Below are 23,412 nucleotides of genomic sequence, written 5' to 3'. Positions count from 1 at the left end.
CACTGGGGCAAGCTGACAACAGTGACAAACTCCCATGATGCACGTAAAATGTACTGTACTCTTGACAATCCAAAACATACTGTATAGTTTCAGACTGAGTTCCACCCATTGAACAGGTCAACGTCTGCCAATCTATTCACTGTGGTATCTGTGGCGTCAAAATCAGAGTTAGGGATTCTTTTTTTCCCAAAACATTAGTAATGCAGTTCTGTGCGAGGACACAGCTGGCTCTGTATGGCAAGAATTTACTGCAATCCCATTTAGTCTTCAGAGAATGTGTGTATGTATAAGCAAATTATGAGAAATGTCTTGATAAAATAATCAGAAGGCTTTACAGAGGTGTAGGGATTTCCTTTGTTTTCTATAAGCAAACAAATACAAACAAACCCTATGCAGATGAAATCAACATAACTATCTTTGTTCGACACTACTTTTCCATGATTTAGGAGTCGAGTTATTGGTTGCATTTGAAGCAGATTGCTTGACATTCAATCAAGTGATGATGTTAACAAATAAATAAGACAATGCACAGGCAATTTAGTTATACAACTCTTCGTCTTAAACCGAGATAAGACAGAGTAAGACCAAGACTTTAAAAGGGGGTCCAGAGACCAATCATGAGACAAGATTCCTTAGATACTACAGTCTTTGTTTTTGTATGCATCTGATCCAGACTGTGCTGTGTGTAATTGTGAGTATATTGATATGCTGCTGCTGTAATGTGTGCAGTCTGCCTGCTGGGGTTTGTCAGGGGGAGCTCCTGATCTGTTATTGCTGTGTGTGTGTGTGTGTGTATGTGTGTGTGTGTGTGTGTGTGTGTGTGTGTGTGTGTGTGTGTGTGTGTGTGTGTGATTCTCTACCTTCTTTCAGTCTCTATATGCTTCTTTCCTTCTGTTCCTTGATCCCACAGCTGAACACACACACACACACACACACACACACACACACACACACACACACACACACACACACACACACACACACACACACACACACACACACACACACACACACACACACACACACACACACACACACACACACACACACACACACACACTTTACTTGTTAGACGCTTTTATCCAAAGCGACTTACATACTCAATACTGTGGGCAATCCCCACAGGAGCAATTTGGGGTGAAGTGTCTTGCCCAGGGGCACAACGACATGCTGACTGCAGTGGGGTTTGAACCTGTGATCCTCTGATCCGATCACCAATGCACTAACCCACTGTAGTGGCATACATTTGTCTGCACTAATGAACTAGTAGCACCCAGAATCACTCACTAGTTAACTAGTAAAGGCAAAGTTTCACTAGTTAACTAGTTGACACCTCTTTTGACTTTACTAGTTAACTAGTGAGTGATTCTGGGTGCTACTAGTTAACTAGTGCAGAAAAATGTATGCCACTAGTTAACTAGTTCTACTTCTTTTTTGTAACTAGTTAACATGTCAGAGCTTTTGCAGTGCACTAGTTAACTTGTAAGACTTTGGAATAAATACTCAAATGGCTTGCCATAGACGACAGCTGCCTACACTAGTTGGCTCTTTGATTTCACTTGTTAGATATATGGTCAAACTAGTTTGGCACTCTGCTTTACTAGTTAAATAAAACATTACACTAGTCACTCTTTTTCAGCAACTAGTGGCACTTTTGTCCGACTAGTTACCACATAAGCCTTACTAGTGACGCCAGGAGCAGCACTTGTAGCACCAAAGTCCCAACTTCTAAGCTTTTTAATGAACTAGTGACCCTCTGACCGTACTAGTGACGCTAAAAGTCTTACAAGTTAACTAGTGCGCTGCAAAAGCTCTGACATGTTAACTAGTTACAAAAAAGAAGCAGAACTAGTTAACTAGTGGCATACATTTGTCTGCACTAGTTAACTAGTAGCACCCAGAATCACTCACTAGTTAACTAGTAAAGGCAAAAGGTTCACTAGTTAACTAGTTGACGCCTCTTTTGACCTTACTAGTTAACTAGTGGGGCTCAAAATGTCCACACGTTAACTAGTGAACCCTTTGCCCTTTACTAGTTAACTAGTGGGATACATTTAAATTCAACTAGTGAACTAGTGAGGCTTAAAATGTTCACTAGTAGTACTAGTGGATCCCAAATGTGCACTAGTCACACTAGTTGCATAGAATGCTAATGAGGAGGAGGGGAAAGAATGCATCGAGGTCTCCTATTGGCCCTAAGCTATAGAGCGCCACCCGGCCCAAATAGTTTCTTTAAGAGATTAAATACACTGTGTTTTAAAATACAGTCAAATGACCATATTTACACAAATATATAACAAAAGTATTTTTGTAATTATGATCATATGACTGTATATCAAATTAGGTAAGAACATTGAAGACTTTCTTAAAATTAGAAAGTTGCCTTAGGACTGCAGACACGAATATAGATCCTCTTTAAAACATTTTATTAAGCTGCAATTTGAAAGGTGCTTGGATAAGAATGGCATTGTGATAACAGAGTGACATTATTGATGGATAGAAAGAGGAAGTAACCCTCTTCGGATCACAGCTTTGAGAGATCGCCGTGACTAAATATTAGTCTAAGGCAAAATATGGAGAGGTTGTTTATCATACGGATCTATCGTTATCCTGATTTTAAGATCTGTCCAGTGTTTCTGCTTTATTAATTAATTAATGAGCACCGCTTATAAAATGTCCCACAATCATATCCACTACTTTTGTGTCTCGAGTGCCGGTGTTCTCACACACAAGCAAAGGCACACTCGCACCAACAAAAACACAGACACAAAGCAGAACAAAGCAGAAACAGAAAAATGTATTTTTCTCTAGCAAAACACACACTGACTGAGTTCCCACGGACAATATGTTAACAGTAGGCCTAAATACCTGACTGATGCACCTCACGTCTTCGAGACGTTGCTAAAAACATTGCAGGAGAACGCCCCCTAAGGCTCTCCCTCACAGAGCTGAACTGACCAATCAGAATCTGGGTGTTGCCCCTGGCCCTGTGTGTGTGTGTCTGTTTGTCTGTGTATGGGTATGGGTGGTGTGTGGTGTGTGTGTGTGTGTGTGTGTGTGTGTGTGTGTGTGTGTGTGTGTGTGTGTGTGTGTGTCTTCACCGTAGCTAGGCCAGAGGATGGACAGGAGAACCGATTTGCCGACTCTTGCCAGACATCTGACAAAGCATTCTGTCAGAGCGCGTTGAAACGCAGCAGGTCAACTCATTTCCTCACACACACACACACACACACACACACACACACACACACACACACACACACACACACACACACACACACACACACACACACACACACACACACACACACGGCACACACACAGAGGAGAACATGCCAACCCCCACAGTGGGAACATAAATCATTGTCAGAGTTAGCATTATTCAGCAGCTGCTTGCTCCTTACTAAATGGCACAGCAAAGGAAAGATTGTTGTTATTTACACTTTGCTGCTTGTTTAGCTTCATTATTGATTTCCAACAAGACCCAGTAGCTCAACGCTGACTTACAGCAGATTTTGCCTTTATTTTAATTCAGTGGTAATACCCTAAAGCAGCGCATCTCCCTGGGGGGGCGCCAGAGAGCTTCAGGGGAAGCGCAGCGTGAGAACAAATAACGAGAAAAAGACGAGTAAAGTGTAACTTGCACACCTTTGGCTGTCTGTGGAGAACGAGTTCCCCCACCTCGCCAAAGAGGCTGTAAAAGTGCTCATTCCCTTCACCTCCACCCAGGGGCGGACTGGCCATCTGTGTGTTCTGGAGAATCACAGAACGGCCGGTCGTCAGCGGGCCGTTGACGGCCGGCTCGGTTCACCGCCCTTTATTTTTTATGAGTTTAAATTGTTAACATAGGTTCAGGAGCATGGCCACGCCTAAAACTCCGCCTCGAACCACGGCCACCCCTATTTATATCCGGCAAAACTTCCGGCCACTGCTTGTCTCCATCCTTTGAAAGACTGACAGGCAGACCGTGATTCATGCCGCGCGTTGTCACGGTTCAAACAAGCTAAACGCTACCACGAGAACATTCAACTCACCATGGATCCCGAACTGCTGATCAACTCGCTGGAGTCAGATGAAGATCTCTTCGACATCGGCTACCCGCCATCCGCAGTTCAGCAGTCGGATCTAAGCCAAGCATCCGAACGGAGCCGCGTGCGCTCGGCAATCAGTGTCCCACACACCAGCCGCCACCGCTCCCACTCAAGCTCCCCCAACGAGATACCTCCAACTCCAGACAGGTCCCAGGCTTTGTCTACTCCGCCAGCGAGGGCAAACAACCGGGGCCACAACAGGCACAGCCAGCTCCAATCTCCCCACCACCGGCAGCCTGCCTCATTCGCAGCCCCCGGCCATTCGCAGCCCCCGGCCATTCGCAGCCCCCGGCCACTCGCAGCGGCGCACTCGACACGCCTCTCGGATGGAGCCGCGCTCCTAAATGGAGCCCGAACTCAGGAGGTGGACAGTCATTCAACTCCAACGTTTCCTGAAAGAAAACGGCATCCACTTTCACCGAAATGACAACAAGGCTAGACTGCTCAACCTCTACAAAGCCTACAGCAGCACAACGGCAAGAACAACGAGACACACAGCTCTTCCTGCTCCAGAGCCAACCACCGCGCGGCGCGCGCGCACCACGGGTCGTGACGTCACAGGCCTTCGTCCTCCTCCACGGACACAGCCCGACTCACCAGCACCCCCTGGTGGGGGCCAGGTCGTATTGCCCTCTGTGCCTGCTCTCTCTGTGTCTGACATGTCGCAGCTCATGTCAACCTTTCTCTCATCCCTGTGCTCACAGGCTTCACAAAATCCCCTTGCACATACATCCCTTCATCCCTCCATCCCTTCTTCTTCTCTACCTTCAGCAGTCCACAGCAACCCAGCTTCTGCTTACCTTCCTCCTTTAGCAGCTAACCCCGTAGCAACAGCGCCTCACCCAGTAACCCAAGGGGCCATGCTACATGCTAATCCATTAGCCAACTCTTACCCAGTACCTTCTTTTCCAACTGGTCTATCCTTTCCCCCTCCCCCTCCCCCCATCCCTACCCCATCCCTTCCCCAACTCCCAAATGTTTTTCCTCCCTGTGCAACCAGCTACACTCTAGCCACAGCAATACCACCCATCGCCCTTCCCCCGTGTCCCCCGTCTTGCGCCATCAGATTCTCCTAGGTAACTATGTAGACTTAACTCAGCTACTACAGCCATCAATCATCGACACTAGCCAGCCCATGGAAATGCAGACCAACTTCGGTTTAGTCCAGCTGCGAAATCCATCACCTCTGAGGTCTAAGGACTTAACCCCCGCAGAGTTCGCCCTAGCTTTTTCCCTTTACCGCAACGTCATCTGCTCAGTCTATCCCACACGCAGAACCGAGTTAGACGAGTACCTCCTCATAGAGCTGGACATGGCCTTACGCTTCGGAGGCTCAGGTTTTTACACCTACCACGTCCACTTCGCTAGCCAAGCCGCATCAAGAAGTTCAACCAGGGAACATACTGGGGCGCTCTGGACTCCGAGCTTTACTGCCGCATATTTGCAGCACGCGCATCCCTCTCTTGCCAATTATGCGGAGCCCCCTCCCACCCGGCCTCAGCATGGTCAGTCAGCGCCCCACCACCCGAGCCACCCCGCTCACTCCCCTTTCCATCAAGAGGCAACGCCTCAACCTTCAACCGCCTATCACCTGCCGCACCCCCACCTCCCATCATCCCTAGGCCCGCAAACAAACGTTCATCAGCCAATTCCCCCGTTTCAAAGGGCGTCCACAGACGCGGAAGGCCAATCCTCTACCAGGGAGGCAGGATGGTGTGTAACAATTTCAATGCTCTCTTTCTAGCTGCCGCCTCATGCACATCTGCTCTTTCTGCGGCGGCGCTCATGCCAGGAGCACCTGCCCTCACAACCCAACTACACCAGCAGATTGACTAGCACGGCACCTCAGCACACCCGTCAAGGTAAGTAACTTAGCTACCGCCTTAGTAAATCATCCAGATAAACAGTTTGTTTACTTTCTCACCAATGGCTTCTCCCACGGTTTCCACCCAGGCATAGCAATACTGCCTGACACATCTCACATCTGCCCATGATAGGCCCATTCGATAGTCCCCCCTTTCCAGTGTTCTGCATCAGTCCAATAGGCATAGCTACTCGGAAATACTCCGGGAAAAAGAGGCTCATAATAGACCTGTCTTCTCCACACGGCTCAGCCATCCCGAGCATTAACAGCGTCATTCCAAGCCCAGACTTTTCGATGCAATACGCAAACATCGACCACGCCATCACCCTCATCCACTCAGCAGGCCGCGGAGCATGGCTCTCTAAGGCAGACATCACCAGTGCATTCAAGATCTTGCCTATTCACCCAGATTTCTGGCGTTTCTTCGGAGTGTACTGGAAGGGAGCCTATTACTTCTCAGTACGCCTCACATTCGGCTGAGAAGCAGTCCCAAAATCTTTGATTCCCTTTCAGAAGCTCTGTGCTGGATCTTGACAAACAACCACAGACTCCCCTATGTGCTCCATCTTCTTGACGACTTTCTCATCGTCACTCCACCATCCTCACCCCCTGCCACGGGCTGAGCACACTCATACAAACATTTTCAGACCTTGGCATCCCTCTGTCTGAAGAGAAAACCTTGGGGCCTAAAACCTCCATTGAGTTTCTAGGCATCACCCTGGACTCAATGCCTTTCCAGGCTTCTCTACCCTCATAGAAATTACAGCGCATCACTCTCCTCTTGTCAAACTACTTACAGGCAGACAGATGCACGAAACGGCAGCTGTTAGCCCTCCTCGGCCACCTAAATTATGCCATCCGCATAATACCTCAAGCTAAACCCTTCTTGTCCAACCTGCTGAACAGAGCGGCGTCAGTTCCCTCCATCCACGATCGACTAGTTCTCGACGACGCATGCAAAATGGAAATGCACCTTTGGCAGGATTTCTTGTCCTCGTGGAACGGCATCTCTTTCTTTTATGATGACTTCATTACCAAACCCGAGGATATCCAACTTTTCACTGACGCAGCCCCCTCCATAGGCTTCGGCGGCTACTATGCAGGGAGATGGTTCTCATCCACCTGGCCCCCAGAGTTCACAGCTCTCAATTCACAGACGCTTTCTCCTTCATCCGCACTTCACGAACTATATCCCATCATCATAGCTGCCATTCTTTGGGGGCACGAATGGTCTAGGAAAGCCATACTCATCCACACCGATAACAGCGCAGTCGTAGAGATCCTTAACAAAGGCCGATCGCGCTCCCTAGCCATCATACAGTTCCTCCGCAGACTCACCTTAATCTCTGCCCAACACCAGTTCACCCTCAAAGCAGCACACATACCAGGTCATGAGAATGGCATCGCTGACTCTTTGTCTCGTTTCCAATTTCAGAAATTCAGAAACTTGGCCCCAGAGGCGGATCTCCATCCCATACTAGTCCCACCGTTTTCAGCCACCACATTCAACTAAACCCACAACTGGAACTACTCTCACATGCTTCACGGGAAGCCATCCTCAACAGCCTTGCCCCAAGCACCTTGTCAGCCTATCTCACCGGCTAGAATTGCTTTAAGGCATATCACGGCGCATACCAGCTACCATTCCCCACTCTGGACGTCATATCCGTCTGCAATTTCATTACTCACGCTCATTCCATCAGTAAGTGCCGGACATCCACCATTCAGACATACTTGGCCGGAATTAACTTCTTCATTAAAATAGCCAGCGGCCAACCATGTCCTTCCACGTCACAATGCTTATCAAAGGCTTAAGTAAGCAGGAACCCTCCCTCACAGCAAAACGACTGCCACTCACTTCCGACCTTCTCAGCCTCTGCATCCGTTCCCTACGCTCAGGATACTTATCACCAATGGTCGACCTTACGCTAGAATGCATGTTCCTGCTAGCATTCTTCGGCTTCCTGCGATGCTCCGAATTCGCACCCACTTCATCCGCCTACAACCCTCACCACCACCCCAGCCTATCCGACATATCCCTCCACACAAACGACTCTCTCATATTCACACTCCGAAGGAGTAAAACAGATCAGCTGGGAATTTCTTTCCCCATCCACATCTTCCGCCTGAACTCGTATCTCAGCCCATACGAGCCACTAACCAAATACCTCAGCGCAAGGTACGCTGCACACGCAACGCCTCAACACCCACTCTTTCTCACCGAAACAGGGAAAATGGCCACACGTTTCTGGTTCCAGAAACACTTCCACAATGTCTTGCTTATTTCGGGGATATGCTCAGAACACTATTCAAGCCATTCCTTCCGCATTGGAGCAGCGTCCACAGCAGCGAGACTGGGCATCTCTGACCAAACCATCCAGGTCCTGGGCCGCTAGTCATCCCAAGCTTACCACACTTACATCCGTAACAATCTCAATGATCTCAGACAGGCACACGCTCAACTCAGTTCCATTTAATCAGACTCTTTTGGGGGCCCGTAATCAGCCCACGCAGATCATGTCGGAGACGGAACCCCCACTCTGAGTCTCCCACTGCACGGACCACAGCTCGTCCTCCCAGAACATCCCTTCACCCCCCTCATATCATTCACATGTTACTTCAATAAATGTACAAACATCACACTGTTTTGGCGTGGTTCCTGCTAGTGAAATGAGGTTAAATTGTTAACATAGGTTCAGGAGCATGGCCACGCCTAAAACTCTGCCTCGAACCACGGCCACCACTATTTATATCCGGCAAAACTTCCAGCCACTGCTTGTCTCCATCCTTTCAACCCACCCTGCCTCTCCCTTCTACCCATACAGTTCCCCTTCCGACTCACACCGAGCGTTACATCCATCCATCCCTTCTTCCCTCCCTCCCCTCAACATCCCTACATCCCTTCATCCCTCATCCCTCATCCCTCCATCCCTCATCCTCTGCCCGTCACCATTTATATTTAAACTGTGCATATTTATATACTGTGTATACTAACATTTTAATTCCAGGTATCGTCTGGGGGCCCGTAATCAGCCCACGCAGATCATGCCGGAGACGGAACCCCCACTCTGAGTCTCCCACTGCACAGACCACAGCTCATCCTCCCAGAACATCCCTTCACCCCCCTCATATCATTCACATGTTACTTCAATAAACTTACAAACATCACACTGTTTTGGCTTGGTTCCTGCTAGTGAAATGTTTTTAAACGGCATCATTTAAAGGGGACCTATCATGCAAAATGCACTTTTGTACGTCTTTTATACATGAATATGTGTCCCCGGTGTTCCAGGGAACTCACCAAGTGTCAGAAAACACAACTCTCTCTCTTTTCCTCCATACCCAAATCTCTAAAAACGGGGCTGCAACGGATCTGATCAAAGTCAAAGTCAAAGTCAAAGTCAGCTTTATTGTCAAGAATTCTACATGTTGTACATCCAGAAATATCGAAATATCGTTTCCCGCAGTCCTACAGTGTGACATATATACAAGTGTACCTATCATGCTATATTTGAATAATATAGTGTAGGACACATATTCATGTATAAAAGACGTACAAAAGTGCATTTTGCATGATAGGTCCCCTTTAAAGTAGAGACACTACATACTGATATACACCTGAACATCAGCAGGAGAGGACTCTTTAAAGTAGAGACACTACATACTGATATACACCTGATCATCAGCAGGAGAGGACTCTTTAAAGTAGAGACACAACATACTGATATACACCTGAACATCAGCAGGAGAGGACTCTTTAAAGTAGAGACACTACATACTGATACACACCTGAACATCAGCAGGAGAGGACTCTTTAAAGTAGAGACACTTGTTGAGATCTCCATATTAGGTTGAATAATTAAAACGAAAGTTAGTTATAATCAAATATAATCAATTATATTCTTGTATAACCCACAATGAAAATGCTTCATATTTTATGATTTTCTATATTTACAGTATAAACAAAGTGGTTTGTTAAGTTGAGTGTAAGGCCTGTAATGGTTTATGGGTGTCACTGATAAGAGAAGAGGCAGTTTCTTCCCTCTCCCCTCACAGCAGTACACAGGGAGGGGGGCTCCTGACTTAAAGTGGACCTATCATGCTATATTTGAATAATATAGTGTAGGACCATACCTATATAAGGCATATTTATACTTTTTTTTTTTCAAAATACCAAACAGATCATGTATTTTAGCCATGCCTCATTTCGCTCAATTTGAAAAATGTTAGCTCTGTTTTTGCAAGGGCTGATTCTGTGAGAACAGCACCATCTGCTTTCGAACGGCAATGGCCGTGGCTGTCTCCTCCTGATTGGTGGAGTTGGCCCAATAGCCGTAGCGCCACTGTCCTGACGTCAGGACAGTGTTCAAATCTGGATCAGTTTTTATCAGATCCGTTGCAGCCCCTTTTTTAGAGATTTGGGTATGGAGGAAAATAGAAAGGGTTGTGTTTTCTGACACTTGGTGAGTCCACTTTAAGTTGCGCTGACAGGCGACAGAGGTCCGTTCAGCGGGCCGTTTCCATGCAGCGAGGTTCACTAGCGTGCTCTACCAATTTGTGTGGGCTGGGCTGGGTGAGATTCCAGGGCTGATTTTTAGTCCCAGTCCGCCCCTGCCTCCACCTACCTGTGTGAGTGCGGGTTTTCCGCATTGACTTTGATCAAAAGCAAGTACCGGTCAAGGCTGCAGCCAGAGGATGATCTGCGTTTATTCCTGTCTACATTGCATCCCCGCATCATCCGCCTGTGTGCATCAAAGACGCAGACTCATTGTTCCCACTAAAGTAGGGGTGAGTTTAATAAGGAGACAAAGTTGACGTTCAGTGTGTTGCCGGGAGCATATAAGGATTTATCCACGATGTTGAAAATGTAAAAAAAAAATGTTTAAAACATAAAGATAAAAAGGTTTAAAAAAGTTATTGTTTAATGTTTTAAGGAGGTGACGCTACTCAGCCAATCAAATCGGTGCAGTCAGTGAGTCAGCACGATAGATTCAAACACACACACAGAGACGAGACAAGAAGAGAGAAACAGCAGTGAGTAATTTCAAATGGCGTGCTCAAAAAAGAGAAAGGTAGACAGCGAAAACAGAGCATTTAATGACATTTTCTCTTACTGGACCTCTTTGAAATGCAATTGAATACCCCTGCATTATAGCAACAACAACAATAATAATAATAATAATAGCAATAATAATTGGGAGGGGGGGCGCGGCTGTTCTTATGTTCTCTGGGGGAGGCTCACCTTCCCACACATTGAAAACCCCTGCCCTAAAGGAAAAACGATCCTCTCCCTCTATTCACTTCGGTTCAGCTTAACTTGTTCCTGTGGAAAGTAAAGGAGAACATGTGCTTTACAATAAAGACTACAAACATTTATAATAACCCAAGAAGAAGAACAGCTGTTAGTTGTAATACTGCTTACAAGCAGGCCCGCTTTGAAAAACTCCTCCTACAACATTGCTCTAACGTATATAATTGTGCTATAAAGCAAAAGACTACTTTTCTTCCAAACAGTAGAGACAATATTTGAGTTCATGCTTAAGCAATATGAAAAATAAATCTCCTTTATATGCTAAATTAATTGATGAAAACGTTTTTTTTCTTGAAAGTTGGATCCTTTTTCCATTGTTTAAGACAGCATTTCAGGTCAGTTAGAAGGTGAGCCTGATCGGTGAACTATAAACTTTACAATGGGCTATTTGCCTTTCCATTCTCTTCTTAAAATGTTTCGGCCAGGGCTGGAAGTAAACAATGTATGGAATGAAATGTACAAGTATTTTACTCATTCGCTTCATTTAAAGTTGCTTCTGTTACAGAGTTTCGAAAACTTCTGATAAACTGTGTGGGAATGAAACAAAACAACTCAACAAGCTATTTTCTGCAGGGTTATTATTGTGGAATAAAACTGGAACTAAAACAAAAATATAACCAAACTGTACTCAAATTGCCTGTGCGAATTTTATAAAAAGATACAATTTTCATTGTTGGTTTTTCGAGCTTTAATTTAAAACAGAAGGTCATGAATTTCCATTAACTCTTGTGACATTGCACTGCATAAAGTTTCAGACAAGTAAAAAGAACATGTAGGATGAAACGAAAATGTCTCTTTTTTTGGATATATATTTTTGTGGGAATGCTGATACAGCATTCCAACTATATGTTCTTCTACGGACAAAATTATTATTATTCCGCCGGAACTTTGCACCTCTTCTCCTCCTGCATTCAACATCGCAGAAACTTCGTTCAAACATCAAAACGTTCAGCTCGGTCGGGAATCGATGGCTATTACTTTTATCATTCATAACTTTTATAATTACAGAGATACATCCCATAATTCATCACATTTTTAACCATTGAAGTCAATGGAGAAAATCTTCAGACTTGAACAATCTTCATGCGAATTCAACTGCTAACTGTTCATTCATACTTTCACTCAGAAACCTCATTCCAACTTTAAAATGTTACACATCTTTCTGACATTATTCGTGTAACACAACTTTTAAATCTGATTCTTACTTTTAGAGATATTAAACATTGTTCAGACCTTGTTAAAGAGGCTTTCTTCAGATTTTAACATTAACTAGAGTGCGTGATGTCACAGCTCGAGGGTAGGAAATCTTGAAATTTGCCTTCACATTTTTTTTAAAAACTGCCATAATTCCCAAACCCTACATTCCTGAGACATCATTTTTCATGACAAACGTAGGAAAACATCTCGTAGCTTGAAAAATGACAAATAATTAAGCAAAAATAATTAAACAAAATGCCTCTTGAGGGCATGAAGTGACAAAAACGTTCAACATGTCTCCATTCAAACCCATTGTAATTTCAGGCTGATATTTCCTCACAGCAGCAGCCGCACACCTTTAGTTAAACTGCCAAAAAGGCCACATTATTAACCCGAAAGTACACAAAAATTACACTTCAGATACTCAACTTCCTTGACATGCTTCACGTTTTGAAATGGGGTGTCATCAAATTGCCATGGCGACAGACCACTCGCCATGAAACACGATGTCGCTGTAAGTCCAATGGACACGGTCCAATCGTCCCCCAATCTTCACTTGTATATCGTCCCCCAAACTTCGCTTGTATATCACCGGTCCAGCCCTCAACAGCTCTACGTCAATTATGGGGTTTCTTCAAATGCCGTTGCCATGGCAACACAATGCTCGCCATGAAACACGGTTTTCTCATAACTTCAGTGAAAATGTTCCAAACGGCCCAAAACTTCACAGGTTTGGTAACGATGCAGCCATCAACGCATCTAAGCGTATTATGGGGTGTCATCAAATGCCGTTGCCATGGCGACAGATCATTCACCATCAAGTTAGTTCAAAAGTTTGCAGTTCAAATATTCTGCTGCTTTTCCAAGCCTTTTTACTTTCTTTTCTTCACTCATCACACATTCAAGCCCCCAGTGTTCATGTATCATTTCAATCTAAATTCTTCACTTTCTTCTTACACATTACATTTCAGCATAGCAGTTTAGCGTCAGCTTTTCAGCACAATTTCTTCAGGAATTGCATTCTCTAGTTTTATATATAACTGCCCATCGTGAGGCCAATGTTATGGGAGTGGGATGCTAAATCCATACAGGTCTTTTTAAAGCTATACTTTAGACTTAAAGGTCCCATGTCATGGCCATTTCTACTGATCATATTCCATTGTTGAGGTATACTAAAATAGATTTATACTGTGCAATTTTCCAAACTCACATTGGTTTCTCATACAGCATCTCTGTATAGTATGTGTATTCACTCTCTGTCCTAAACGGCTTGTTGGAGCTCCTGCCCCCCCCCTCCCTGTGAGCCCAGTGTGCTCTGATTGGTCGCGACGTTGAGAGGCTCGTTGCTGCGAGCTGCTGCAAGGAGCAGACAGGCTTCCGTGTCGGCGATGCAGGGAGAACAAGCTAAACTCATCCTGAGCACACACAAACACTCACAGCCGAAGTAAAAACAATAAGTGTGGCTTGATATTGAGTAAGAAAAATGTTTATAACGCTGTTACCCCTTTCACACCAAGGCTTTTCCCGTTCTAGCTCCGTGCTAGAGCTTTTCTGGTTCGGAACCGGTTCTTTGGTTCAGCTCCCGCTCTGTTCACACTGCTCAGAGCCCGACTGGTGCTGCGTCATTGCGTCATCGTTTGCGTCATGACATAACCGGTTGCATGCCTGCTTCATAAAGCCAAACCGCGCGGAAACCCCTCACATCGACAACAACAACAATGGCCGATTGTATTGAAGCGCTACTCGTTTTGCTCTGTCGAAACTAAATGGAAGAAATGGGATGACTTTACTACCAACGTTACAGTCGTTACATGCTACATTCAAAAGTTCTTACACAGTTACACAGTGGGCCAAAATAAAAAAATCGGTACTAGTCAAGGGCCGGACTGGTTCAATGTTTATTGAAAAACGTATTGAAATGAACTTATTGCACATATTAAACCTGGAACTAACAAAGCTTAAATAAAAACAACATTACACAGGGTTAGGCTTTTTGTTGTTGTTAGAGGTTGATCTCGCCCCTGCCCCTGCCCCTGCCCCCGCCTCCGACGTAAGCGTGACGTAGGCGGTGCTTGCTTTCTAGACCGACAACTTTTTGGTGCTTGAAACGAACCAGATTCCGGAGCTTAGAGGCGGCTCCGCTGCGGTGTGAACAGGAAAAACCGGTGATTTTCAAGCTCCAGCTCCGAATCTCCCGCTGGTCCAAACAAAGTAGGAACAGCATCGTTCTTCAGTGCTCTACGCTGTACATATCCGGCATGAATCGCTGAAAGGTTTGGGAAGCTTTGTTTCGTGAAAGGCTGGCAGAGGGTGTGGCCTCTGGGTATCCCCACGTCAGAGTACCCAGGACGTAAACAATGGAAAATGAGAAATCTCCAACGAGACGTTTTGGGGCAGCATACACTGTTTTACTCGCTACAGGGTGTACTTTGAGGGTTTGTGACTCTGCAGACCGTTTACATGCATAAAAACCTTCATAACACACAAGGGGACGGGTAATAACCGGAAAAGCATGACATGGGACCTTTAACATTCCTAAAAACTAAACAAAATCTTCTACCAAAGTATTTTTGTTGTTTGGACGTTAGGGCTCGTCCCCGCACACATCAGGATGAATACACTTACATTTGCATCTCAGAGAAAATGTTGTCGTATTTATGAAAGTTTGAGGTAGGATTTTACAAAATTGCAATATACGTGGTGAGAGACGAGGGTTTGACTGTATGCATTTAAATCAAATGTGCTTGTGTGGGAGGCCACCTCCAGCACTAGTTTTTTGGAAAACAAGTTTTGTAGTTATTACTGAGATGTGTATGTGTGCATGCGTGTGGGCGGTAGCAGTATTTTCTAGGTTATACAGTTTGTTTAGGTTAATTTATTACTTTTTGTGTTATAAGAAGTGTATTGTTTCATGAGTAGGCAGTTGGGGTGTTTAGAGCGTACATGTGAAACTTAACAAAAGTTAAGTTAGGGATACTTTTTGTCTTGCACATACTTATTTTTGTATTTATGTAAAAAGTTTATCCCACAATGTCACTCCTTTCAGTGTTCTTGTTCTCTTCATTTAACCCGCAACCAATCAGGTATCACTTCACCTGCTGTCAACCAATCATCATGCTGTGTCATATACTGTAATAATAAGACATTTAACGTTTTCATGGTTGTCATTTCTGCTGCCTTTGTCCCGCAACAACCTTCACCATTTTGGTTTACCTAATCTAATTTTCAGTGGTTTTCACAAACATGGGCAAAAGGTCATCAGAAAAAAAATATTTAAAAAAAGTCTCAATAGGTTGTCGAGCCAAATATATGATGTAATTTCAATGCAACAATTGTCTGCCAGAATAGAAACCCTATGAATGGTCAATGGGATTCTCATTGGTTAGAAAACTTGAGTGCTACGGTGGCCAACAGGTGCAAACGCGCTACAATGGTCGAAAACACTTCAATAAGGTGAGATGCGCAGTTTCAAAAACGATATAAATAAGAAAATGCTTCCAGAATCTCAAAACACAACGGAAACCAGGGGACAGTAAAAAGTGATGCACAAAGCTTGGACCGGAGCTTGTTGACGTTCGGGGATCATAAAGTTGGCCAACTGTCACTGTTGAAGAAAAGTTGCCTAAAATTTACATTTTATTGGCTTATCCTAACAATGTGATCGCATGATTCCTCCTAGCTGTGTGAGTCACCTTTCAGTGTCCCTGTTTCTGCTATGTTTTGAGCCTCCTGCAGCGTTTTGTGTTTGCAGCGTTTAATTTATGCAGTGCTTTTAACAAACACTGCGCATGTATTGTGAAGTTTGTGAAGATGTTTCTTAATTTGCATGTGATTTGGCACATTTGTTTTTTTATATTGACATTGTTTTTGATAGTGCAGCACGTTTATTAAGTGTTTTTGGCTATTGTAGTGTGTTTGCACGGGCCGGCCACCGTCGAGTTCCCACTTCAGGTCACCTCTTACCCGTAAGATACAAGAAAAGTAGCCTCTATTGTTTCGTATGTTAAAAGTATTTCGACAAAAACCAAAAACATTCCAGATGATTGAAATGAGACTGGAAAGGGCAACATTAATAAAAAACATTACTTCAGAGAATTAGTATTTCACATCTACAAAGTTAGGGGGACTGTCATTAGAGACATCCCTGCCTGGTGGGTGCCCACTATTTAATTTACTTTGGTTTGTAAAATTGATTGAGCATCCCTTTTAGAGTCTCAGTTAACAGTTAAATTCCATAATGTGTGTTGAAACAATCGGCTAAACTCCTGTAATATTTCCAGTGCACTGCTATGAGATTATGCATGCAGTGAGCTCATTGTCTCTGTGCACGGTGAACTGCTCCCCCACAGGTCTGCTAGCTTTTTGCCTTTCTTTTGACTTGTGAATTACTTATCCTCCAGAATTAGCAGTCTAAACAGCAAAATGCACATGGCAAAGAGTGTAAAGAAATATGTTTTAAAAGTTTTTTTTTTCTGGGGGTGGACCATTTGTCTATATGATCCACCTCCACAATGACTCAACACACCACCCATGATAGGAGTTTACAACGGTACCCTCAGCAGTGTCAACGCACTGTGTGGGTGTACACTGTTAATTGACAGCAAGTGCGGGGAAGTTCATGGGTCAAACATAAAAAGGGTGTACGTGAATGCAGCACGATACGTAATCATCTACTGTCTAAACACACACACACATTACATTACATTTAGCTGACGCTTTTTGTAACACACACACACACACACACACACACACACACACACACACACACACACACACACACACACACACACACACACACACACACACACACACACACACACACACACACACACACACACACACACACACACACACACACACACACACACACACACACAGGGTGTTTCTCAATCTCGAGTACGCTTGCTTGGTAGCACATGTCTTCCGAGTCACTTGCTTCAGAAGCGAGGCAAGAATACTTCCTGGCATTCGGAAAACAAAGAGTGGAACAGGCTAGCAAGTGTGCAGGTGTGCGTCATATGAGAGGCCCCGCCTTACATTTTCCGCCACAGATTTGGGGAAATTGGTCCGTGCGCAAAGCATTGTGGGGATTTTAAGACCGCGGATACTACACATGTGCAGCCTCGGCATTTCTCCAAACGAAGTACGCCGGGCTCGGTAGAATTCCAAGTATGCTGGACATTGGAACAGTACTTCGGCGGCACTCGATGACGTAGTATGCTTGAAATAGTGGCTCTGGAGCAGCTTTACTCGAGATTGAGAAACACCCACACACTCAGGAGTCTGTATCTTGGCAACAGCATTGGTCATGTCATTGGCAGGAGTGCCAGACAGCTGCAGGGACAGACGAGTCAGTCATTCACACATGCATGTAGACACATTCACAAACACACACATACACAAACTTGGCACTCAATCTGTATTGGGGTCAGAGTGTGCTCACTATGAAAAAAAAGTATGTACAGTATATATTTATGAACAGGAAGAAGAAGGCTGCGAGTACAGAGGGTTGCCTGAGGATGAAGATACGACAAAGACAGCTGACGGACAGACAGACGGAGGGAGAGAGAGAGAGACACAATCTGACCCTGGAACTAGGGCTGCACGATTTGGGGAAATAATCTAATTGCGATTTTTCTTACAGATATTGCTATTCGATTTGCGATATTTGTTTTTAAGCGACCCAACGGAAGTTTATTGTAAAATGCGGCCATATCTCCGGCTAGGAAGGTCGTATCAACGTGCTCCCGTCGTTAGCACCCCCGCAGCCCGAGCTACGAGTGAAAGAACTAAACTTACATGAAACTTCCGTTGGGTTGCTTTAAAGTCAAGCTTTAGTTTAAGATTCACCCTGTAATAGATGTAAAACATGTGATGGAGCATTACTAACCTGACTCAGATGCTTTGTTTCACCAAACCATCTAGGAAAGCTCCATTGGAAGCCATTTGGAAAAGCATTTAAAAAATACTTGGCAGGTGATTGGATCAATCTGTCTATCACCTACTATCATGATTCATGGGCCACTTCTGATTGGTTAACAATGACTGGTACATGTGGAGCACAGCACTTCTGATTGGTGTGGATGACTGACACACAAGAAGAACAAAAACAAAAAAATGTGTCGTCAAATGTCGATTAATACACGTCTAAGAATAAAATGATATACACACAGATCTAAGGAACATAACATCTCTAAACTATTTTAAATCTGTAAAACAGTGGTCACTGGACAATCAAACATGCTGTCATAAGCTGGGGTAAGACTCAAATAATAGTTTTTCATACTGTCTATGCATATTAGCTTTTATCTTTGCTTATCTATTTGCTTTTGTGTCTGTTTTGTGTTCATGGGTTTGTAAACAAGGACTTTTAATTGGGCATATGTGATTTGTGTGCTCCAATCGTGAGCCAATGTGTTTAAATGCTGCTCATTTTGTCTGTACTTATGTGTTCTTGTATGGTTTCATTTCATAATTTTTATAGCGCTTTTCCTAGAGCTCAAAGACGCTTTACATAAAATCAGAAACAGTACAAAGAATTGGACTGTTTCGTGCCATCAACCTGCCAGGGAATGAAGATGAAATGAGCCTCTATGGCTAAATCTGGCACATTTACATCATTGACTCAAGTGCTCAATGTGCATTATCCCTTCTTAAATAAATAGAAATACTAATAAATTAAATGTCGTGGCCACAATAAGTTTACACAAAATGAACTGCTAAATCTGCCAAGACAACCAACCTTTTGTCATTTCTTTCTGTTATTGTCATTCAAACTCACTTTTCTGTGAGGTTATGACTTGGTCTGTTCTGCACTCCTCACAGCTGCACAGTTACAGTGAGTGTCTCTCAGAGCACACTGAAGTTATCTCAAACCATTTTATTTCCACTGGTTTACTGTCCCTCCGGCGTGTGAAACGGAGACTCTGGCTGTCCGGTGAGAGGCTTTAAGATAGGACAATATGGCTTTGACGCAGGAGGGAACAGAAAACCTGTCAGGGATTAGAGGAGATTTTGGAGAATTTCAAATCCCCACCCAAAGAGAGATGAAAAAAGTTCAAATGAGGAGAAAAAAAAAAGTATGAATTAATATGCCACTGGAACGTAGTGACATTTGCACACGTGTACGATACGTAGGTGTGTTTTGTGGAGGCGTACCTGTGTATGTGTGTGTGTTTACGATGCCAATGCTGCAGAACTACAGGTGTAAACACGCATACACTTGTAATTTGCAACTCATTTTTTTCTCCATCTGTTTGCAAAGAGAGCCAAACAGGGTATTAAAGTGTACACATGGACACTCACAGACACACACACACACACTGGTCAGATAGAAACTGTTCGCCACACAACCCGTCCCAAAAACACACACTTCTTGAAGGGCAGCCAAACCACATAGAAAGGCTGCACGGTGGCAGCTGGATCAGGGTTAGGGGTGTGTGTGTGTGTGTGTGTGTGTGTGTGTGTGTGTGTGTGTGTGTGTGTGTGTGTGTGTGTGTGTGTGTGTGTGTCAGAGTGTGTGTGTGTGTGTGTGGTGTGTGTTGGTGTGTCTGTGTGTGTGTGTGTGTGTTGTGTGTGTGTGTGTGTGTGTGGGTGTGTGGTGTGTGTCAGAGTGTGTGTGTGTGTGTGTGTGTGTGTGTGTGTGTGTGTGTGTGTGTGTGTGTGTGTGTGTGTGTGTGTGTGTGTGGTTTTTAGAGGGTGCCAGCAACCAAACCAGGGCAAGCTATTAATACATTGCAGTGCGGATGTAGTTTTTTCTGGCACCAGTGGCCTCAAGCCTGCTAACACACCCCAATCACCCCACACACACTTCACTACTGTACCACATTAACATCAAAAATCCCCCTTTTATTAACACACTCATCAGTGCTTCCTGTCACATCCAAGTCCAAAGACAGTATTGTTATTATTTTCCATATCAGTGCGTTTGGGCTTCTTCCAAATGGGAAAGATGTGAGCTTCTGGCAGGGGATACTCAAGGCGGATTGTAACAGTTAACTGTTTGTTAATTAAGCAAGCTGCACAGTTTGATAGCTCTGGTGCAGAGAGCAGTGCAGCTGAAGGCAGGTGGGGGTGATGTGTTACGCCGATTATTCTTACAGCTTATTTGTTCCTCTTTCACCTTGTTCTGTAACACCTCTGGGTGTTAACAACACAGTCAGAGCAACCCTGATGATGGTAAAACTCTATTTATGGCTTGGTGAAATTAAATGAGATAGACAGAGATGGCTGACAAAGGGACGATAAAGTGTCTAGGTAAATGTTGATCATCCAAATTGCTTCAGTTCCCTTTGCTTAGATTCTGCAGGTCTCTGGAAGAGGTAAAGACAGCATTCCTCCAAAACTTGGTTCCTCGCTTTGTGTTTTGAGGATTTTTGTGGTGGTAAGCCCAATGACAACATTATAGCCATGCTAGCTTGGCTAAACAGTAGCTATAAATCCCCATTAAATTACTCCATTACAAGTCAAATTCCCACATTCAAAATGTTTATTAAATAAAAGGTCATAAGTACTATGTGTTTGAGATTGAATTCAGAATCAGAATACTTTATATTATAAATGTGGGGTTGGGACAGTTGCTCCATTTTAGAATAAAAAATAATAAATACAAAGAAAGAAAATAAAATACTTCTAAAAACATCAGAAGTTAAAGAAGGATTGTGCAATAAAAAAATAGATAAAATAAGTAGTAAAAATGTATATAAATTATTTAATTATTACCACCAAATTATTCATATATTAGGAGCCTTTGATGCTGCAGCTTGCTCGCATTGGGGTAAACATGAACTTCTTTAAATAGATTATAAACATATATATAGACTTTTTGCACTACTTTTTATTTTGCATTTTGTATTTTATTATATATGTTGCATTGTTGGACGAGCTCAGGTCATAAGATTTTCATTGCCATTTATACACTGTAGCTTTGTGCATATGACAATAAAACCTTTGAATCTTGAAAAAAAGTTTTAAAAACATTTAAAAAGCTGATTTTAGATTTTGTTTATGAAACCTCAATTGCAAAGTGGCCACTGTGGCTAACATGCTTTGTAGTGGGTTACGTTTTTAGAAATGTCGACATTGAAAGAAGAAAACAGCAAAAGATGGAAATAAAAGAATACTCAATAAATTGTACCTCAGATTTGTACTGTACGGCCTTTCCTTAAAATCTGCCATGTTACTACCCAGCACTACCATTAAAGTAAGGTGTATTCCTCTAGATTAAAAAACCAGCAGCCATATGATACGGTAAGGTCTGCTCTGCCATCATACTGCATCTACATTATGGCCTGTCATTTGTTAGCATCTGTGCTAATTGGTGATGACAGTTCGTCTGGGAGAACCTGGCGCAGTGTGATCGGCCAGGCATGTCGGCTCTACGCACCGCCCCCCCTCCCTGCTCCGTGCTGGGCTCCACACACATTAGGCCGTGGGTAGGAGGATCAGCAGAGCCCAGGGTGGCTGTGATGGATGGGCAAGTGTTATGGTGGGTGTGTGTGTGTGTGTGTGTGTGTGTGTGTGTGTGTGTGTGTGTGTGCGTGCGTGTGTGTGTGTGCGTGCGTGTGCGTGCGTGTTTCTAAAACCTGAGCAATAATGTGCTTTAATGATGCTGCATCTAGAATGTGTATATTCAGGTGTAGAATGACAGTGCTAACATGCGACAGCTTATATTTGAAAGCATGCAGCAGGGTTGAGCAGCTCTCACCTTCACTGCCCCACTTGGGCGGTGGAGGTGGAGGCAGTGGGGGGGGGGGGAGAAGCTAGATAAATGGCCTCTCCCTTGCTCTACTCCTCCCTCTGCCTGCTCTCTCTTGCTCTACCCATTTTGAGAAGGTCATAGAGTCAGGGGGAGGGAGGGATCGCTCCTCTCCTCCCTCACTTTGTCCTGAATAAGGTGTCCTGTTTAGTGAACTACATACGGAGCACAACAGCAGAGCACAACAGCAGAGCCCTGAACGCATCCTTTCCCCACCAAACAACACACTGCTCAAATACAGAGTGTGCTTAATGGGATGATTACAGACATTTTCAACTCAAGCCTTATTTTAGTTGTTGCAGACATGACAATACAGTGCAGAGCTTTTCATAACTTAATATCGCCAGCAAAGATGTTTCTGAATACAATAGAGGATTCCACAACACTTGCACTGTGGTTATACATATTTCATATAACATTTCCGTTATCAAAGCTGTCCTTATTTTTCTCGGGAGTACAGTCACTTATCAAGCTATCCAACCTCTCACCTCCTATGGTGACAGCAGTGTGTTCTCATGAGGCTAGAATGTCAAGACAGCGAGGTACAATTGAGTTGACCTTTACTGGAGAAAGAAAGGATGACACCACTCCCAAGCTTTTTACAACTAAAAACAGACAAAATCTTGTGTCATAAAGCTGGAATTATGTTTCTCTGGCAGTACACGTACAGGAGCCTGTTGAAAAAGTCATACAAAAGGTGTATACAAGTATAAAAGACATAGCGAAATAAAGGTATTTATGTCCAAGCAGGCTTTTTTTGTTTGCCAAATGTTACTGTCATTACATTGCATTTAGCTGACGCTTTTATCCAAAGCGACTTACAATAAGTGCATTCGACCAAGAAGATACAAACTAGTATAAGTACATCAGGTTTCATAGAGCCAAAACATTTCAAGTGCTACTCAACTGGCTTTAGATAAGCCAGTACTTTATTAGTATATAAGTGCTTTGTTAGTAATTCTATCGCTCGAAGTGGAGTCGAAAGAGATGAGTTTTCAGTCTGCGCCGGAAGATGTGTAGGATTTCTGCTGTCCTGATGTCAATGGGGAGCTCATTCCACCATTTTGGAGCCAGGATAGCAAACCGACGTGTTTTTGCTGATGGGAACTTGGGTCCTCCTCGCAGTGCGGGTGCAGCGAGCTGTTTGGCTGATGCAGAGCGGAGTGCACATGCTGGGGTGTACAGTTTAACC

At 44.0% G+C, this 23,412-nt stretch overlaps 1 pseudogene; it reads left to right on the top strand.

The window, feature by feature from the left end:
• Window positions 1-4,035: 4,035 nt before the first annotated feature.
• Window positions 4,036-7,468, top strand: LOC117477414 (annotated as a pseudogene).
• Window positions 7,469-23,412: the final 15,944 nt, after the last annotated feature.

The sequence above is a fragment of the Trematomus bernacchii genome, unplaced genomic scaffold, assembly GCF_902827165.1.
Source record: "Trematomus bernacchii unplaced genomic scaffold, fTreBer1.1, whole genome shotgun sequence".
In the NCBI taxonomy this organism is placed as follows: Eukaryota; Metazoa; Chordata; class Actinopteri; order Perciformes; family Nototheniidae; genus Trematomus; species Trematomus bernacchii.
The sequence above is the reverse complement of the archived record's forward strand: the minus strand, read 5'-3'. Positions and strand labels throughout refer to the sequence as shown.